The 21,310-nt window shown below is 33.3% G+C and overlaps 1 long non-coding RNA gene across 1 annotated transcript in view; it reads right to left on the minus strand.

Annotated features, from left to right (window-relative positions):
• Positions 1-12,968, minus strand: part of LOC141518404 (uncharacterized) — a 121,554-nt gene extending 108,586 nt beyond the window's left edge. Inside the window, exon 1 of the long non-coding RNA XR_012477183.1 lies at positions 12,864-12,968. This is a non-coding gene — a long non-coding RNA (uncharacterized LOC141518404). The remainder of the gene's footprint in view (positions 1-12,863) is intronic.
• Between the last annotated feature and the right edge of the window lie 8,342 nt (positions 12,969-21,310).

Below are 21,310 nucleotides of genomic sequence, written 5' to 3' on the forward strand. Positions count from 1 at the left end.
TTATTTCAAATGATTTATAGATATATTTTAAAACAGAAATATCTGAAATCATCCTTTCACACTGTTGAGTGACAGAGTAAAGAGGTAAGGGATGCAATTGCATTCTAAAAATACAGTATATACCCAGTAACCTCAGTGCTTTGGAAGAGTTCTTCAAAATCAGCATGAGAGGATGGCAACTTAAGCTCCTCCTCATTGTTAAGTGATTGCTAATTGGAAGAGGAATGGCGCTTGGCAAAGTCTTGAGAGCGCAGTTCCTTATGAGGTTGAAAAATGAATTTTCTTGGAGATCATTCCAACTTCGAAGCATACTTGACACCTGGTATACTTCCAAACAAGGCACTCCATTTCATCTGTTTCTGTGGGAGTTGCTAAGGAGATTTTCTTCCAATATCACATTTGCAGAACTGGCACTTTCTTTGTTTCTGTACTCTCTTCCATGCCCCTTATGTATGATGAAGGCTTGGTGCTCAGTGATGGGAGAGCCATAAAGAAAGTAAAGAGATGATGTCTAATCCAGGATAGTTTATATTATAGTGAATGTGAAAAGATATATGCCCAGAGAAACACAATGCATTAGATAACCATTAATGCATATTATAAATAAAAAGTCTTATGAGGTCAAGCAAAGGAGATAATGATTCATGGCTGGCTAGAACAAAGGACGTGATCTTTCGTAGCTGAATCTTGAAGAAGAGGTTGGGCTTTAATGTTAAGGAATACATTTTGAACATAGAACATATAATATTTTCAAAGATAATGGGCTGAAAAATTTAGTTGGAAGGGACTACAGGTCTTTAGTCCCACCTCTTCATTTTGAAGATGAAGAAGCAAAAAGTCAGAGGTTAATAACAGAACTTTTCCAAAGTCCCATGTCGGGAAATTCCAATCCATACTCTCTCACCCAGCTCTCTAGCTATTGCACCAATTTTGCTATAAGATGAATTCAGAAATATAGAATACATTAAAAAGATAGGGAATAAATGACCAATCTTCTGAGTAGTCTGAGGTATAATGGATAGAGCACCAAACACTGAACTCTGCTCCTCATATTTATTAACTGTGTGATGATTAACAAGTCGTATAACTTCTTGGAAGTTTGCTTTTTTATCTACAAAATGAATGAGATAATTCCAGTAGTAGCTATATCAGACAAATGGTATAAAACTCCTATGACAAAATGTATACAAAGTTCTTTGTACAGTTTAAAGCCCTGGTTAAGCATTAATAAGTTTAAAATTGTACTAGGTTTTGGGGACATCCAATAAACATGTCAGTTTACATTCTATATTGTGAGGTTTTGAAGTTATGACATCTAATTCAATTTAAACAACTATTAAGTACTATTTTCTATAGCACTCTATGCTAATCACCTAAGGAGATAAAACAATTAAAGATTCCACAGTTCCTATTATTGTGAAAGTTAAGAGTCCAAGTGATAAGTAAGAATGCAAAAAGCTATGATAGTTTCTTTTACTTATTTTTTTAATTAATGGCAATAGAGAGATATGACACAAAGTCCAGCATGAGGTCTGATGAAGAAAAGAATCATTGAGACATAAGGGATTAGGGAAATAGATATGCTTTGAAATCAACTCATCTCTATTTTGAAAAGTATGTAAATTCATACTTGGGTGTTTCAGATTTACTAATTTTGATTTCTTATGAGTTTGGCAGCAATCTAGGACCATGCATTCCCATATGAATTTAGCCAAGTCTTTAAATAGCAACATTTACCTAAGTGCCTCAACTAAGAAATAATCATATGATAGAAATCAAGAGTTAGGTCTGAAATTAAAGAAGCACAGATTTCAGGAGACATAGCGGGATTGCAAATAACTTAGCTAAAGGGAGAAAAAGAAGTTCCCAAATAGAAATATACCTGATATTTGAACAGAATAGTATGAATTAAATTGATGAGTGTAAATTGAAACAATTTAAGAATTTTAGTCTGAAGGAAGAAGTGGATGTTATAATTCAAATAGGGTTTTATTTCCTACTTCAGTTTGAAGGAAGAGGAGATGATCTAAAGAAATTGTTTTTTTTTTCTCACATTGACAAAATGTTTCCCTCATAGGAAGATTAACATTGATATGACTGGAAAAGTGAAAAGAATATAGCATAAATAAAAACAGTACAAAAGAGATTTGATTTTATTATTTTATGAAGAAATAATAATATAGTGAGATTTGTTGGAGTCCCCAAACAAAAATAAATATAAACAATTTCCACATTTTGTATCCTGCCCTATCGTCATTCTTCTCTAGAAAATCCTATATCCACAGAAACCTGATTTAACTGAATGATCTGTGCTTACATTTCCATCTCGGTCCACATATTCAGTCCAGTCATTCATATCACCATTTTTGGCTGGCCTCTATGAGATAATTTTTAGCCCAAGTGGATTCTAATACTTCACAGACTAGATAAGGTACATTGCCACATCCAATATCTCATTTATCATATTTATCAATTATTTCATGGCCAATACTGAAAACCAAAATTTCTTTATATTTTTAAGAAAATGAAATAAGCCTGTAAGTTAATATTGTTGGATTCCTGTAATCTCCAAAGAATCATCAAGACTAATGTAATTCAATTAGATGAATAATCTTTGAAAAACACCTCTAGACAAGATGTTGTGCTTAGTCCTGGGTGAGGTATGAAAAAGAATATGTGCCTGAACATCATCATCAAGTATTTTAAGATTTTCCAAGTGCCATATACTAATGATCCCTTTACAACAACCCTTAAGTTAGGTACTAATATTATGATTATTTCATATTCCAATTTCATATATAAAAGGGATTGAAATTCACCAGAAGTGCTGGTCACACAGATAATATCAGGCAAGTTATGAAGTCAATTCCTCTTCTCTGCAAATTTAGGGATTTATCCACTAGACCTTGCCTGGTTTCAAAGAGTTTTAACTATATAGGAAAAAATAAGATTACTAAAATCCAGGATTATCAAGTAACAAAATAAATTTAGCCATAACTAACCCTATGTAAAGAAACCAATAGAAAACAATATAGGATTAATGAGATAAATGCTCTACTCCAAGAATACATTGATTACTTTTTTTAATGTATGCCTTAATGGAGTATTGATGACCCATAACAAAGGAGCATAATTAATGAATATATTACAGATTGTACTTAGCACATTAGAGTACTGAAGAAACATTGGTTATAAAGCAAAGAATAGCACAAAGCTGGCAGAAATCTAGAATATATGTCTTCATAAGGATTCAGTTTCCTGAGAAACATGATCATAAACAAGGAGAGGACTGCCAGTCACTGAGAAAATAAAAGTGATTCCTGTGTTGAGTTGGGTCAAACCATATACCTTTTATGGTATTTACGATCTCTGAGATTCTCGTGTATGTCTGCCAAAATGCCAAAGTCATTGACAATTGCCACATAAGAAATTCCCACAAGGCAAGATTAAATTATTTGACTGTCCTAATAAGATAGATTCTTTAGGGGTGGCTAGGTGGTGCAGTGGATAGAGCACCGGCCCGGGAGTCAGGAGTACCTGATTTCAAATCCGGGCTCAGACACTTAATAATTACCTAGCTGTGTGGCCTTGGGCAAGTCACTTAACCCCATTGCCTTGTAATAAAGGCAAAAGATAGATTCTTTATTTATACCATGCCATGGCATGGCAACTAGGTGGCTTTTTGGATAGATCACTGGAGTCAGGAAGATTTGATTCCAAAAACAGTTCAAATTCTTAATTGATTATGTGACCCTAAGGCAAGTAATTTAAAACTATTTTCCTCAGTTTCCGCATATGCTAAATTAACTAAAGAAAAAAATTATAAACCACTTGTTTATCTTTACTAAAAATTCCAGATAGATTGATAAAGACTCTGGCATGCCTGTAATAACTGAACAATTACAACATATATAAATAGAAACACATGGAATGATGGAAAAATGGCTTGTCTAGGCGACTGGAATATCTGACTTCAGGTTTGTCACTGAACCTATACTTAGATGTATGACTAAGAATAATTTGATATGGGGCAGGGGTGGGAGTATAGATGTATATATGGGAATTGGAGGCAAATAATGGTGTCACAGAGTAGAATCTCAGAATGTATACAGTAACACCAAAATAGTTAAATCACTGGTTCCATCAGTATTTATTAAATGCTGTTTGGCTAATTTATAGATGGTATCCATAACAACTCTCTAAGATGGGATATAATTACAAATGAATCAAAGATTCACAGTTTTCATGAGATTTTTCAAATCAAGAATTCTCAGTACTGAAAAGAGAAATATGAACCCTAATTAAATCTACCTAATAATTATAGCTCGGTAGCACAATAAATAAATAGAGCACTGAGTTTAGAAACAGGTAAACTGATTTCTTAGTTCAAATCCAGCCTAAGACTCTTACTAACTCCTTGACCTTGGTCAGGAGTTGAATGCCTCGGTTTCCTCATCTGTGAAATGAGCTGGAGAGAAAAATGGAACACCACTCCAGAATCATTGACAATGGGGTCACAAAGACTGAAAATGACTACACTATCAAAAAAACTGTTATAGAGTTAGGAATTTCTATTTCAATTATTATTTCAACTCTTCAAAAATCTGAGAAAGAAGCTCTTTTTGAGAAAAAAACCACTCTCATGTTATATATTGTTCATTTATATTCAGCATTATATGGTCAATTTATATTCAACATTGTATGGTCAATGACATAAATGTATATAGGCTTATTTTTTTTTATAATTGAAAATGATATCTCATCTTCATTCTTAAAGATCACCATGATGGTGAGGTGATGCCATAACAAGCACGCTGTACCAAGTCACCAGTCTCACTTTATCCTCGAGAGCCATCTGGGTCCAATGGTCAGGTAGATTGGAATTGCCCTGGATGCAAGACAGACAGGGTTAAGTGAATTATCCTGAATCATTCAGCTAGTGTCTGAGGGCATATTTGAACTCACGTCTTCCTCAATTCAGGTTCAGTCTCTAACTACTACATCACCTATTTGCTCTTGTAATTATCTAAATAATAGTTTATATGTTCATCTAATGTAAGTTCATTAACAGCATCTTTAAAATTAGCTGTCTAAAATAGGATTATAGAAAAGATATAGATGAAAGTCTTCAAATTTTTGAAGATTTAATATTTTTAAAATGAACTAAAACTTTGGGGGCATACTTTAAGAGATACTACAACTCAAAGAATAGTTAGGATATCATGGGGTTGAACACATAACAAGTTCCTATTTCATTTTGAAATGCTTCCAATTCACTAAGACTTTGAGAATAATTTAGAATTCATGTTGTTCCCACAAGACTTTGATTACTGCTTCTAGCTGTCTCCATTTTAAAAGATTTTCATCACCCATATTTTGGTTATCATGTGTATCATCTTGTGTAAATTTCTTAGGAATCACTATTATGTTTGATCAATTTTGATTCACATTTTTGAGTGTGAAAAATATTCTATTTTTAGGATAATAGTTAAACTCTCTAACACATAGACATATATGTTTATAAATATACATAATCACACTTGTGAAATGCAGAAGTTAATATTATCTGTTAAGTTAATGATTAATGTTGATATTTAGATTTTAGGATATAATTCAGGTCTTTTGTTTGTGTCATTCTAGGTATTCAAGAGGTGCTGACTGCTTGCAGTTTTGTCCTTTTATTTGCATTGCTAAATCCTTAAGTGTTAACTTTCTGTTATTTCTAGTAGAACTGAAAAAAATCTTTTTTTTCATTTTTCCTATCACACAAGCCTCCAATGTTGATGAGAAATCAACATGACTTAATTTTTAAAAACTCTTATTTATATTTTATTGGGTAAGTATATTTGAATGTTGGTCATGGAAGTTCTTTTGGTTCTAATCTTGAACATAAATGTTTTTGTCAAATACTAATAAGTAAAGTATTTTTGATTGTTCAGTCTGTTGTTTTCAGGATTGTCCGATGCTGCGTGACCCCATTTGACTTTACTTTACAAGATATAAGAGTGATCTGCCATTTCCTTCTCCAGCTTGTTTTACAAACAGGGAAACTGAGGCAAGCAGGGTTACGTGATTTGTTCATGGTCACACAACTATTAATTGTCAGAGGCAGTATTTGAACTCAGAAAGATTAGCTTTCTTGACTACAGTCTTGGCTCTTGAGCCTTTGTACCACTAGCTGAACTTGTATTTATATTACATGAATCAGGACCATTCAGCTTACAGCTTATTGTTAACCTTTATTTTCTCACTGAAATGAAGTCTATATGTTGTAAGACTATTTCCACACAGATTAACCTATTTTCCATAAACATTGATATATACAAACAGAAATGCATATACACACAAATTCATACATACACATATTTGGATATATTCTTTTTTGAATGAGGAAGGTGTTTTTAATAGATATCTATTATTGTTATTATTATTATTATTATTAATTTTCATTGATCACAGTAAGTAATGCAAAGATACTTGGAACTGAAATCAGATTTAAATCCGATCCTATGTTGACTCTCTGCTTACGTTTAGCAAATCATTTAACCTCTCAGTTTCTTCATCTGGAAAATGAAGTACTTTGACTAGGTGACCTTAAAATTTCCAATCATTTCTGACTCTTCTTTCCTTTAAAATCAGGACTTTTATCTAGCAATTCATTAATTGTTCAATCCTTTTCCAGCAGGGTGGATATGAGTGAATAGAAATGAAATGAACTTGGAATTATTTAATCTAGCACTAACCAAGGAGATAAGTCACCTTAATACATGAAAGAGGCAGAATTGTTTTTGTTATTGTAATTCTTATACTTCAGGGGTGGGGGGAAGTGAAGAGGTATATAGGTGGAGTCTATGGATGACAAATACACTAAAAATTAATGACTTTTTGCATGTTGGTGACCTTAAATGATTGTTTTGGAAGGCAGAGGGGTTAAGTGACTTGCTCAAGGCCACGCAGCTAGGTAATTATTAAGTATCTGAGGTCAAATTTGAACTCAGGTCCTCCTGAGTACTCTATCCACTGTGCCACCTAAGTGCCCCCTTTAAATGAATCTTTTTTTAGGTTTTTGCAAGGCAAATGTGACTAAGTGGCTTGCCCAAGGCCACACAGCTAGGTAATTATTAAGTGTCTGAGGCTGGATTTCAGCTCAGGTATTCCTGACTCCAGGGCTGATGCTCTGTCCAGTGTATCACTAGTTGCCCTTAAATGAATTTTTTTTAAAAAAATTTTTTCTACTCTTTAAAATTCTTTGTTATTAGAGACTGTTCTCTAGAAGGAGAGAGTTCATTTACCTCTCATAGCAAACCTAGTTGATATTAGGTAATAAATGTTACTCAAATTTAATTTTTAAATCATGTAAATATTTCCATTTAGACTTTTGAAAATGTATCTTCTCTCTCTCTCTCTCTCTCTCTCTCTCTCTCTCTCTCTCTCCCATTAAATATAACATTTCTCATTTCACCCATAATATTCATTTGGATTTTAACATCTGGTTTGAATTTGCATCTGTAATTACTTAAATTTTTGTTATTTGGTATTTTTATTATATTTCTTAGCAGCTCTTTATCTTTATCCTGTCTGAAGTGGCCAGCAAGTTTTAGAATATTCAATGACCTCACAATTCTCAGATAAATAATTTGGGAGGACATTGAATGTTTTATTTTAATCATGATCCTGTATTTTTAGTAACTCTTATATCTCCTCATTGGTATACCTCTTTTGTTTAGTATTTCTTGAGGAATCATAATATGTGAGGTACTTAGCAAAGATATATATATATATATATATATATATATATATATATATATGTATATGTATAGATATATACACATGAATATATAGTGAACCAACAAAAAATAAGTAAAGCCTATTCCTTCTACCCCTTGCAATATTATTTTCTTTTAAATTGGGTTGTTATTCATTTGTATATTTTTATATTAATGTAAAAACTGGATGATAAATTGAAAAAATAGTTAGGAAAAAAGTCCATTGACTTTCATCCTACTATAGTGGCCTCATAAAAAATATAGAAATAGAAGGACCCCTAGGGACTATCTAGTCCAAATCCCTCATTTGATAGACGAGGAAGCTTAAACTCCTAAAGATGAATTGACTTACTCAAGGTAAAGAGAAATAATTGTTTCTCTTTTATAATAGTAATCAATTAATTTTGACGAGATCCGGGAATTTCCCCTTCTTATTTCCTCATGTTCTGATTCAGGGGTGGGGAACTGAAAAATCATTTGGACCAATGTCACCAAGGCAACTGCAGATCAGACTGGAAATTCAATTAATCTCTGAGTTTTTTTAGGGGTGAATTACTTAAATATTGATTAAATATAGCAGGCTAACTTTTAAGTTGTTAATTTTTTTGAGTCACAAATGAGGTTATAAATAACCAAATGGCCCTTGGAAGAAAAAAGCTTCCCCATCCCTGATCTTGTTGGTTTAATCAATCCTGGAAGACTAGGATTGATAATTTTCTCCAATTTTTTGCACACCTCAAAATGGGAAACCAATTATACTCTACTCAGACTTGAGTATGAGGAGGTTGATACTTTCTCTAGATTGCCTAAGGCTGGGGGAGGTAGTCTGGGAGTAAGAGTGACATAATCAGCCACATTTACCAGCTTCTCATTAGATTAGATCCAGCTTTCATTATAATATTCATTCTTCTCATGAATTGTTAGCAAAGAAGAGTTGACTGCTGTCTGTCAGATAGACCCAGTCTTCCAAGAGCATATAAGCTTCAATAGCCTTCCATTATCCATTTTTGGCTCTTGAGAGACAGCCACAAGATAATACTTTTTATTAATTATTTCCTGAGCATAATTAATAAAAATAATAATTACTCATATATTATGCCTTTCAAAAATTTTATGTCAAACAATATGGATACTAAATGTTAAAAAAGTTGAATTTAATCTAGGTCTTTGAACTCAGAGTCAATAATCTTTTACATTTATATATTTAATAATAAATACCTCTTCTGCCTCCTCTTTTTTTCTAAGTGAGATAATTCAATTGTATCTTATTTTAAGCCTGAAGATGCAATAATGAAAGTTATAAATGGTTTAAACTGGAAGTGACCTAAGAGATCTCATTCAGTCTATTAATTATGCATTCAAGAAGCTGAGGGTTGGATTATTTAAATGGTTTATACAGCATTATACAGGGAAACACTGGCAAATGAAGTCAAGGAACTAGATCTCCAAACTCTCACTTTCAGTGTTATTTCTGATGAAAATCTATGGGTTAAAGGAGGATTTAAATTTACTGTATGTGTGTATGTATGTATATATATATATATATATATATATATATATATGTATGTATGTCTATATATATACATGTATAGATTTATTTATCCATTCATATATATTTATGTATATTATATATAAATATATTAATTATATTATATATACATATTATATATCAATATAATTCATGTATAGAAGTTGCCTCTGAATGAATAAGGTTATTTATTAATGAAACCATAAATTTCAGGTGACCATGTCAGCTAGACAAGTTTGACTTACATATTTTTCTGCTTTTATTTTTATAGTAAATACAGATGACTTCTGTGAGCAGCCTTTTGGTGAGGATAAAAGGGAGTTTGTCTGGTCTTCCAACCCAATAGTTTTAGAGGGCAATTTATTCATAAATTAACCTTTCATCCAACAAGAAAAGGTGTTTTTAAATATCTATCACTTCACTGTGCTAGGTTGTGAGAAAACAAAGATGAAATGAAATAATTTTAACTCTAGGACCATATATTCTACTGGGGGGAATCTAAATAATAAGTAAAAAATAGATTTTAAAAATTTTGGGAGAGGATGCTAGGCATAGAGACGGTCTGGGAAAAACTGTGCTGGAGGTAGAATGGGGAAGAAAATTTGTGATTGCATAAGGTAGAGAGGAGAAGGGAGTAAACTGTAGATATGGAAAAAGAAGTGATGTTATGCAAGAAGGGAGAACAGATACTTAATTGGTTCTTGGACATATTGTGTGAAAGAGAATAAGTTGAAATAAACTTGGAAAGGAAGACAGGATCCTAGATGATGAAAGCTTTTAAAATTCCAAGCAGAACTGTGTATTTGGTCGTAAGAGGCAATAGAAACTCACTGGAGCTTGGTAAGACAGGTAGAGTGACATGATCAAATCTGTGCTTTATAAATATTGATTTGTAAGTAATAGGCAAGATTGAAAGGGTGAATGACTTGGAATTTCACAGATTAAGAAACTTCATTAGTTCTGGTGAAAGTGACTAGGACTTCAGCTAGAATCTACAGTATCAAGCTTTCAAAGTCTACCTAACTTATAGATAAAACTGAACAATAACTCTGTGTCACTTCAAGGGGGAAAATGAGTTTATTTATCATTTTTAGAAATGGGAAATCTGAGGGAGTTCAGAACATCACAAAATCCAAATAAGAATTGGCACTCCATAGAATAGGAAATTAGAAGTGCTTTTTTAAGAACCAGTGATAAGTCCTCTTGAAAGCATAAGAATTAAGAATAGCACTTTGCATGTAGAGAGTGCTTAACAATTGTTTCTTGAGAGCTGCTAGGTGGCACAGTGAATAGAGTACCAGCCCTGGATTCAGGAAGACCTGAGTTCAAATCCAGCTTCAGACACTTAATAATTACCTAGCTGTGTGGCCTTGGGTAAGCCACTTAACCCCACTGCCTTGTGGAAAAAAAAAATCTTAAAAAAATTGTTTTTTTCATAGATTGAATGCCTGGAACTATTGCACCTCCCAATGGAAGCTTTTTTCCCCCTCTCTTCTAACTATGAAATTTATCTGAAATCATCTTACATAGGGGTAAAAAATGAACTTGAAGTCTGGAGACTTATTTCTACTTTCAAATCTGCTGTTGGATTCCTAAGTTACCTTAACTAAGGTCATATTTCTGGACCTAACATTTCTCATGTTAAATAAGAGAACTGAGCCAGATGTTTTCTGCCTTCCCTTATATATTAATGAACTATAAATCTAGACTTCTATCTGTTTCAAGCTAATTTTCACTTTTGACTAGCTTCAGTAGGTGGTACAATATTTTTTGAATATTTTAAGATTTTCCATGACTCTACCAATCAATGTGGAGCAATGTGTTTTCTTGAACTTAGAGAGATTTTAAAAATAAATCTATTTATTCACTTAACATTTTCACAGATGTGTTTCTTTTACAATATTATAAGTATTAGAAAAATTCATCAAAAATTCTCAGTGTTTTGCACCTTGTAGGTACTGAGAGTTTATATTGAAGGTAGATTAACCATTGAGGAGTTAGAAAGAAATATGGTTGTAATATTTCTTTCCTGGTGTGAAAAAGAGAAATGTGTTTTGACATAAAAAATATTTTATTTATCTCACTTGCTGTTGTTAGTTGAATCATCAATGTAATTTTAGTACACATAGCTTGAAAGGAGGGTAATCTAGGAAGTATGAGATTAAAAAGGAAATAGTTATTGAGGAATATTCTGAGAAACATACAGTAAAAGAGGAAACAAATGTGCTATTGTTGACTGTTTGAAAAAGCATCTGGTTCTTACATGAGAAAAATAGACCTGTTTTATCAAATTTCCAAATGTAACATTTCAACATATCAAAGCAACTAAGATTTCATGAAAGCATATCTTTGTTTCAACAACCTAAATCACAACCTTTTCACTCCTTGATAACTCTTCTTCAAAAACAAACAAGCAAAAAAATTAAAACCCAGAGGTATGATATAGCATTATAGGAGATCAAATGTTTTATTTAAATACAAGGCCAGTGATCCTGACTGTTATTCTTAGTGTCACAAAACTAATTTAAAAATGAGAATAGGAAGCTGTGATCACTGTAATCCAACATGTTGCATTTATTAAGAATGGGTCATATCTGGTTGACATAGTAATTCTAATAATTACTAAAATGAGTTGATACTAGAAATGCTCTGATCAATTTATACTTGAGCTCAGCAAAATATTTGGCAGAATTTCTGATGGTAGTCTTAGGGACAAAAAGGGAATATGAAGTTACTTAATAGTTCATATAAATGGATTTGGAATTTGTTCCATTAATGGATCAAGACAGTAAATTGCTTGTTTCTAATTTTTTCAGAGACCGAGGTCTCCAATGAAGTGTTTGAGTCTTTGTGTTATTCTTTTCAAAATTTCTCACAATGATTGAATGAACTTTTAACTTGCAGGCTTATTAAATCTATAAACAGTTGGGAAGTATAGCTAATGTGCTGAATGACAGAGTAAGAATGGACACTAGTCTCGATATGTTAGAATCTATATCTTGATAGAAAATGTTTTGGAAAGAATGTAAAGAATTGTTCCCATTGGAGTTAATTTTAAGTTGTTACACATTTGCTGGCAATGATGATACCAGAGAAAAGCAACTCACATAGAAGTTGTACAAAGGTTTAGCCCTGTGATATGATTTGTAAAAGAATAAAATGTATAAGTAATAATCAAGAGAGATACAGTATGAAAATAGTTTGTGAGAAAGTTGAGGGTTTTAGGAAGATATAAGATCAGTAAGAGTCAACAACATCACATAACAACCAAAAAACTTAATTCTGTACTCTTGCATATTTAAACCATAACATGACAATGGTATTCATTCAGTTCAAGATAGGAATATTAGTGGGTTGGAGCCAAGATGGCAGAGAGAAGGAAATCCCATCAGTTCTCCCCCAGACCACTCCAAATATCTTTAAGTTATGATTTTAACCAAATCTTAGACTGGCAGAACCCACAGAAAAACTGAGTGAAACAATTTTCCATCCCAAGACGACTTGGAAGATCCATGGGAAAGGTCTGTTCCAACAGGATTAGAAAGGAACACAATGCAGCTAGTACATACCAACTGAAGGAGCAAAGTGACTCCAGTTATCCTGGAACAGCCCTTGGAATACCTGGGTCCCTGCGGTGCCTGTGTCCTGTGTCAGCAGGCACAGTCTCTAGAACACTCAGCCCATGAATTGCTGAAGACAACTTGTAAGGTCAGTGGGAAAACTGCCATACTAGAGTGAGGGCAAAGTCCAGTCCAGAACAGGCCTCAGGGAAGCCCTGATCCCCCCTACCAGAAGTAGAATTAGGGAGCCACTTGGCAGAGAGCCACCCTCCAGATGCTCCCAGAGCACTCAGCCCAGGGATGGAAATGGGGTCTGGGGAGATTGCTATTTTTGAAACTTGCATTTCTCATGATAAATAAGAGAACTGAGCCAGATGTTCTCTGCCTTCCCTTATTTATTAGTGAACTATAAATCTAGAGTTCTTTCTGTTTTAAGGTAATTTCTACATTTTACTGTCTTCAGTAGGTGGTGTAATATTCTTTAAACATTTTGAAATGTTGCTATATCTGAGGCAGGACGCTGTTGCTTTGCCCATTACTTTTATCCCAGGCTCAGAAAGGGAATCTTTCTGAAAAAAGATCCTGTCATAGTGGAACAGGTACCCTCTCACAGTTCTACAGCACAGGGATATGCTTGTGGTCATCCACAGACCAGAGCATTAGCCAGGAGAACAGTTAGAGTCTCTCATAAGATATTAGAGGAATTGAAGCTACTGTAAATAGCTGCAAAAGTCCTCAAAATCTTGGGAAAGGAGAGCCCCACTTTAATAAAAAGTTAAACTCAAATAATAAGCTGGTGAATTGAGTAAAGTAAAAAAGAAGAAAAAAATCTAACCATAGACAATTATTTTGGTCCCATGGATGATCAAAATACACTCTCAGAAGATGACAAAGGCCAAATTTCTGTATCCAAGGCCTCCAAGAAAAATATGAATTGGTCTTAGGCTATGGAAGAGCACAAAAAAGACTTTGAAAAACATGTAAAGGAGGTAGAGGAAAAATTGGGAAGCAAAATGAGAGCAATGCAAGTCAGTCATGAAAACCAAATCAACAACTTGGTGGAGGAGAAACAAAATTGCTGAAGAAAATAACATCTTAAAAAACTGCAAAAAGCAGTCCAAAAACACAGTAAGGAGAAGAAAAACCTTAAAAAGCCGAAATGACCAGATGGAAAATGAGATAATAAAGCTCTTTGAAAAAATAATTCCTTCAAATGTAGAATGGAGCTAAGGGAATCTCATGACTTTGTGAGAAATCAAGAAACAATAAAAGAAAACCAAAAGAAGGAAAAGCTAGAAGAAATGTTCAATATCTCATTGGAAAATAACTGACCTGGTAAACCAATCCAGGAGAGTTCATTTTAAAATTATTGGGTTATCTGAAATTCATGACCAGGAAATGACTGCATTTCTAAAGAAATAATCCATGAAAATTTTCCTGATATCATAGAAGTAGAGGGTAAAATAGAAATTGAGGGAATCACAGGAATATTGTAGCCAAATCCCAGAACTTCCAAGTCAAGGAGAAAATATTACAAGCTATGAGAAAGAAACAATTCAAATATATAACTACAGTCAGGATTATACTCTCTGCTAACAATGAAATTTATCTGAAATCATCATAGTGTCTACATTGAGGACTCCTAGGGCTTGGAACATGATATTCCAGAGGACAAAAGAACTTGAATTTCAGTTGAGACTCAACTATCCAACAAAATTGAACATACCTTCAGGGAAAATGATATGACATTCAATGAAATAGGGGACTTTCACACTTTCCTATTGAAAGGACTAGAGCTGAACAGAAAGTTTGATCTTAAAGTACACTACTCAGGGGAAACAGAGAGGATGGATGAGAAAGGGTAAATTATTAGTGATTTAATAATGTTGAGCTTCTTGTAAGTACTGCATGGCTAGATGATACTGATGATACTCATATAAATCTTATTTATTAGGACAGTTAGAGGAGCATATATAGTTAAGGCACAGGAAGGAGTTGAATATGAAGGTATAATACATTAAAGATGGAGTCAATGGACAAGAAAGGAATACACTGAGGGAAAGGAAAAGGAGAGGTAGAATGGGCTAAGATCCTTCATGGAAAAAGAACCAAGAATAAACTTGCAATGGAGTGAAAAAAAGGGAAAGGAATGAACTTTGATTACCATAAAAAGTAATGCAGAGAGGAAATAACATACACACTCAATAGAAATCTATCTTACCCTAGAGGAAAAATGGAGACTAAAGGGATGGAAGAAAGGGGACAGGGGAGGGGAGGGGTGTATAGGTGATAGAAGAGAGGGAAGATCTTGGGATAAGGTAATTAGATACAACCCACACTTTTGAGGAGGGGAGGGTGTAAGGAGAGAGAGAAAAGAATAAATGGGAGGAGGTGGGGAGAAATAGGTTCGAGTGAAATATAGCTAGAAAGAACAACTGTGGGGAGGGGATATTAATGCAACTTCTCTGATGAATTTATAAAGAATGTGATCCATTCCAAATACAGAACTGATGGTATCTAAATGGAGACTGAAGGGCACCTTTTTTTCCCTCACTATATTTTCTTGTGGTTTCTCTGTCTTGGGTGGGGGGAGATGGATTATGATTACTTTTTCAATAAGACTATGTAGGAATTTGAAAAAAAACAAATAAATGAATAGATTTCTTCTGGGGGAAAAGAATTTGATATCCTTTATTCAAAAATATTTTTAAAAAATAAATGAATATTATCATTTTAGAAAGGATGCTAACAACCTGAAGAGGTTACTGAAGTTTGCTAAACTCATGAAGAGCTTTAAACTATGTCATGAAAGAATGAATTCAAGTAAATGGAGATTGTAGAGTGAAGAATACAAAGCTTGAGGCAGAGTAGTGATAGATACAATTGTTTCCATCATACTTTTGAAATGTTACTATGTGAAAAATATTATTTCAAATTTGTCCTGTATACAAGTACTATGAGTGGAAATTGTAAAGAGAAAAGGTTTCCTCCACATAAAGACAAAGTTTCTTAATGAATAATGTGATTTTTAAATAGCATAGATTGCTTTTTGAATGAAAGTTTTCCCATTTTGTAGGTTTAGATGATAGTTGTTGGAGATGTTGAGACTTGGAAGAGCTGGCCAATAATGACCTTTCAAGTACCATCCAATACTATTATCTAATTTTCTACAATTCCCATTAATTCCCAACCAGAAAAAAAAATACCAAATCAAGACTATTCTAATAATGGATCTCCCTGAACTTTTCTACATTATACATATCAAACATATCAAATATGGCTTTCAATATTCCTCAATGTATATATGCACTGAACCAGATAGAAAATCTAATTTGAAAATATTTAACAGAAAACATAAATGTAACACATATAATGATAGTATCTGGTTTTATAAATAAATATTTCCTGCAGGATCCTTACATACAGTATAGTGGCCTTAATTTCTTTTTTTTAAAGTTATATATTTTTATTTATTTTGAATATTACAATTTTTCCTCTAATCTCTTTTCCCTCACCCCACCCCCCAACAGAAGGCAGTCTGTTAGTCTTTACATTGTTTCCATGCTCTACATTGATCTAAGTTGAATGTGATGAAAGAGAAATCATATCCTTAAAAAAGAAAAATAAAGTATAAGAGATGGCAAAATTACAAAATAAGATAAATATTTTTAAATTAAAGGTAATAATCTCTGATCTTTGTTCAAACTCCACAATTTTTTCTCTGGATACAGATATTATTCTCCATCACACATAGCCCCAAATTGTCCCTGATTGTTGCACTGATGGAATGAGCAAGTCCATTAAGACGGATCATCACCCCCATGTTGCTGTTAGGGTATACAATGTTCTTCTGTATCTGCTCATCTGGCTCAGTATCAGTTCATGCAAATCCTTCCAGGCTTCCCTGAGTTCCCATCCCTCCTGGTTTCTAATAGAAAAGTGTTCTATCATATATAGATGCCACAGTTTATTAAGCCATTCCCCAGTTGATGGAAATCCCCCTAAGTTTCCAATTCTTTGCCACCTCAAACAGGGCTGTTATGAATATATTTTGTGCAAGTGATGTTTTTATGCTTTTTCATGTTCTCTTCCTGGTGTAGACACAATAGTCTATAGCTGGATCAAATGGTATGACCATTTTTGTTGCCATTTGGGTATAATTCCAAATTGCTCTCCAGGAAGGTTAGAGGAGTTCACAGCTCTACCAAATAGTGTCCCATTCCCACAACCCTTCCAACAATGAACATTATCCTTTCTGGTCATATTGGTCAGTCTGAGAGGTGTGAAGTGGTACCTCAGAGAAGCATTTAATTTGCATTTCTCTGATAAGTAATGATTTAGAGCAATTTTTCCTATGACTATGGATTGTTTTGATTTCCTCATCTATAAATTACCTTTGCATATCCTTTGACCATTTGTCATTTGGGAAATGGCTTGTTATTTTTTTTATTTGACTCAATTCTCTGTATATTTTAGAAATGAGTCCTTTGTCAGAAATACTAGAAGCAAACATTGTTTCCCCAACCTTTACAACTAATGTTTATGACAAAGGACTCATTTCTAAAATATACAGAGAACTGACTCATATTTTTTTCTTAACAAAGGCCATTTCCCAATTGTCAAATGGTCAAAGGATATGCAAAGGCAATTTACAGATGAGGAAATGAAAGCAATCAATAGTCATAGGAAAAATTGCTTTAATCATTACTTATTAGAGAAATGTGAATTAAAACTGGGACACTATTACATTGTTGGTGGAGCTGTGAACTCATCCAACCTTTCCTGTAAAATTTGGAAATATGCCCAAAGGGCAACAAAAATGTGCATACCCTTTGATCTAGCAGTACCACTACTGGGTATATATATATATATATATATATATAATATATATATATTATATATATAATATATTATATATATAATATATATATATTATATATATATATCCATCCTGAAGAGAGCTATTGAAAAAGGGTAAAAACATCACTTGTCCATAAATATTCATAGCAACCCTGTTTGTGGTGTCAAAGAATTGAAAATCAAGTAAATGTCCTTCAAATGGGGAATGGCTTAGCAAACTGTGGTATATGTATGTCATGGAACACTATTGTTCTATTAGAAACAGGAGGGTTGGGAATTCAGGGAATCCTGGAGGGATTTGCATGAAATGATGCTGAGTGAGATGAGCAGAACCAGAAAAACACTGTACACCCTATAGCAACATGGGCGTGATGATCAACCTTGATGGACTTGCTCATTCCATGAGTGCAACAATCAGGGACAATTTGGGGCTGTCTGCAATGCAGAATTACCAACTGTATCCAAAGAAAGAACTGTGGAGTTTGAACAAAAAACAAGGACTATTTACTTTAATTTAGGACAAAAACTGATTTCTTATTGTCTGGATCTTGTTATCTCTTATACTAGTAGTACTCCATGACAATCTAGTGGAAGTAAAATACGAAGTTATAACTTGGTGATCTGTTGGGGCTCTGTCGGCTCTAATATTCTCTGATTTTATAATTGAATACCCCAAGGTTAGATGAACAAAAATCGACCTTCATAGATCTGATTGTGAATCAGTGAAGTCCTTTGATGAAGAGGAAGGAAATAGATGGTATCATTATACAGAGGAATACAAAGAAATATCTATTACATGTGCATTAAAATAGTCCTAACTAAAAATCTCATTATTTCTCCCTGGAACACATTAAGGCTGTTTTGTTTAAGAGGTTACCTAAATCATTGGAAGTCTTGAAAAAGCAATATGATTAGGAGTTTAAGTGTCTTAGGATTATTTGATTCAAGCTAGAAAATGAAAATAGACAGTTTTCCCCCTTCCTTTTATACTTAATCTCACAGAGGTGTATGGAGAAAGAGAAGGTGTGGTTCCTCATACTCTAAGGTTGTTAATAGACCAGGAAGGAAATAATGTTTTGAAGAACTGGATTTTCTAAGAAATTCAAGCCAGTAATAGGTGTATTTATAAGGAAGAGAGGTCTATCATAATTTGTGATACTTCAAATATTGTGAAATTCAGGCTAAGCTTAATATTGGCTCATTACCCTTTTGAGGAAGTGAAATGGATTTCTCTGTCTACTGAGTTGAACAATAGATAACTTTTTCCTTCCACACTGGGGCAAAGCTCTCATTGAAGTCTTTAGTCCCTTTGGAAGTCATTGAATTTTTTTCTAGTTTGGAGAGTGAAGTGAGCCTTTCAGCAAAATGAAATCATGCCCATGAAAACTAGAGTTAAATCATTTATTTAGAGTTTTAAAACTTGATATTAATCTCAAGGGGGCCACAATTGGGAAGTTAGCATTTATCTAACATATCTAAATATAAAAGGGACAAAAATGTCTTCAAATACTGAATTGCCTTGTCTACTTTGTGATCAATTGCTTTAACAACGTTCTATTAGAGTTTAGACAAAGAAAAATCAATAAATCCTTTAAAGTGATATCATGTTGTCTGAACCATCCTTTTCTGAAATGGTCTGAATGACCACTGGTGGAGAAATAAATTACCTTAAGAGTTTTCTATCAGAAGCAATAATATGTGTCAGGGGACCACTGTACTCACAGAGCATTTGCTTACAACACACACACACACACACACACACACACACAAAGACACATACAGAGACACACAAACAGACATAAAAACTTTCAAAAGATTTTTTCAAGTAGTTAAATTAAGACATTGTTAACTTTTAGTTAATTTTAATAGTTTTCAAATTCTCTACAGACCCTGTATTCCCATATTTCCTGCACCCACTTGACAGATCCCACCACCTTGCCCCTGGTATATCAGAAGTCAGATGACTCTTTTGATGGATTTCATAATTAATGCATCTTTAAATGGTGAAAATGTTATAATATATACATACATATATAAGTAAAGAATACATATATATATATATATATATATATATATAGAGAGAGAGAGAGAGAGAGAGAGAGAGAATATTACTATTAACTGTTAAAATTGAAAATAAGTTTAAAATAAGATCACTGATTAGTTTCAGGTGTAGAAACATTATGCTTCATATGTTTATCACAGGAAATTAAGTATAGATGAAGAAATGGTCAAAGACTTACTTGGGATTGTAAATACAGTTCCTGAATATATAACCCAAATCAATTTCTAAAAAGAAATGTCTTCTGTCATTTAAAAAAGATTTTATTACTGGCAGCAGGCTTTGAACTTTTTTTGTAATGCCTTATATTTAATTTCTTTTTTCTTTTTTAAAAAACTTATATATTTATTTTCATCCATGGTTACCTGCATATTTCCAAGTTACAAAATTTCCCTCCACCTTCTCTTCCCATCCTCCTCCCCTCAGCGGGGAATAATCAAGTTAGCATTTTACATACATATTTTGTTACATATTTATAAATTAGTAGTTTTTGGCATGAGTAATTAGAATTAAGGGAAAGAGATACATAAAAGACAATTTTTATAAAGAGTTCATTAGATTCTGTAAGAGTGTTTTTTTCTGTGTTTTCTTTTGTTTTGTTTTTCTTCCTCTGGTTGGGGATTATATAGTCAATAATTTGTCAAATATGGTTGTCCAGGCTCTCTGGACTGCCGAGAGGGGTTGCTTCCATAAAGGTTGTTCATCTCATAATCTCAATGAGTAAATTGTTTTCTTGGCTCCACTCCCTTCAGTTAGTATCAGATCCCATAAGTCATTCCATACTTCTCCAGATTTTGACCATTTATTGTTCCTTATAGAACAATAATATTCCATATTAATCATGTACCATAACTTGTTTAGCCATTCCCCAGTTGATGGCCATTCCCCTCAATTTCCAATTCATTGCCACTACAAAAAGGGCTGCTATGAATATTTTGGAATATGTAGGACTTTTTCTATTTTTTTTTTACAATTTATTCTGGATATAGTCCTACAAATGGAATTGCTGGGTCAAAGTGTATGAACAGTTTTGGTGCTCTTTGGGCATACTTTCATATTGCTGTCAGGAAAAGTTGGATCCCTTCACAACTCCTCCACCAGTAATGAATGAATGAATGTTCCAATCCTCCCATAGCTCTCCAACATTGATCATCTTCCCTTTTCCCATCTGGACTAATCTAATAGGTGTGAGATGATGCCTCACTGTTGTTTTAATATGCATTTCTCTAATTAATGAATTCACATACAAGTAGAATCTGAGATTTTTCATTCAAATAAATTCAACAAACAATTATTATATATTAACTCAATTGTAGCAAATTCAGGAGATTTAAAGACCAAAATAAAATAATACTAGCTCTCAATGGATTTTTGCTTCTTTTGGTAGTATTTGGAGGGGGATGACTAATTTGGGCAACATGTATAGTAATAAAAAGTTGTCAGGTAATCCCTTATTCTGAAGTGGCATGTGAGCTATTCATTTAAACCTTTAAGAAATCTAAGGTAAGGGTGGTAAGGGAGAATATACCTTTCTAAC

This window comes from Macrotis lagotis, chromosome 3 (assembly GCF_037893015.1).
Source record: "Macrotis lagotis isolate mMagLag1 chromosome 3, bilby.v1.9.chrom.fasta, whole genome shotgun sequence".
Taxonomy (NCBI): domain Eukaryota; kingdom Metazoa; phylum Chordata; class Mammalia; order Peramelemorphia; family Peramelidae; genus Macrotis; species Macrotis lagotis.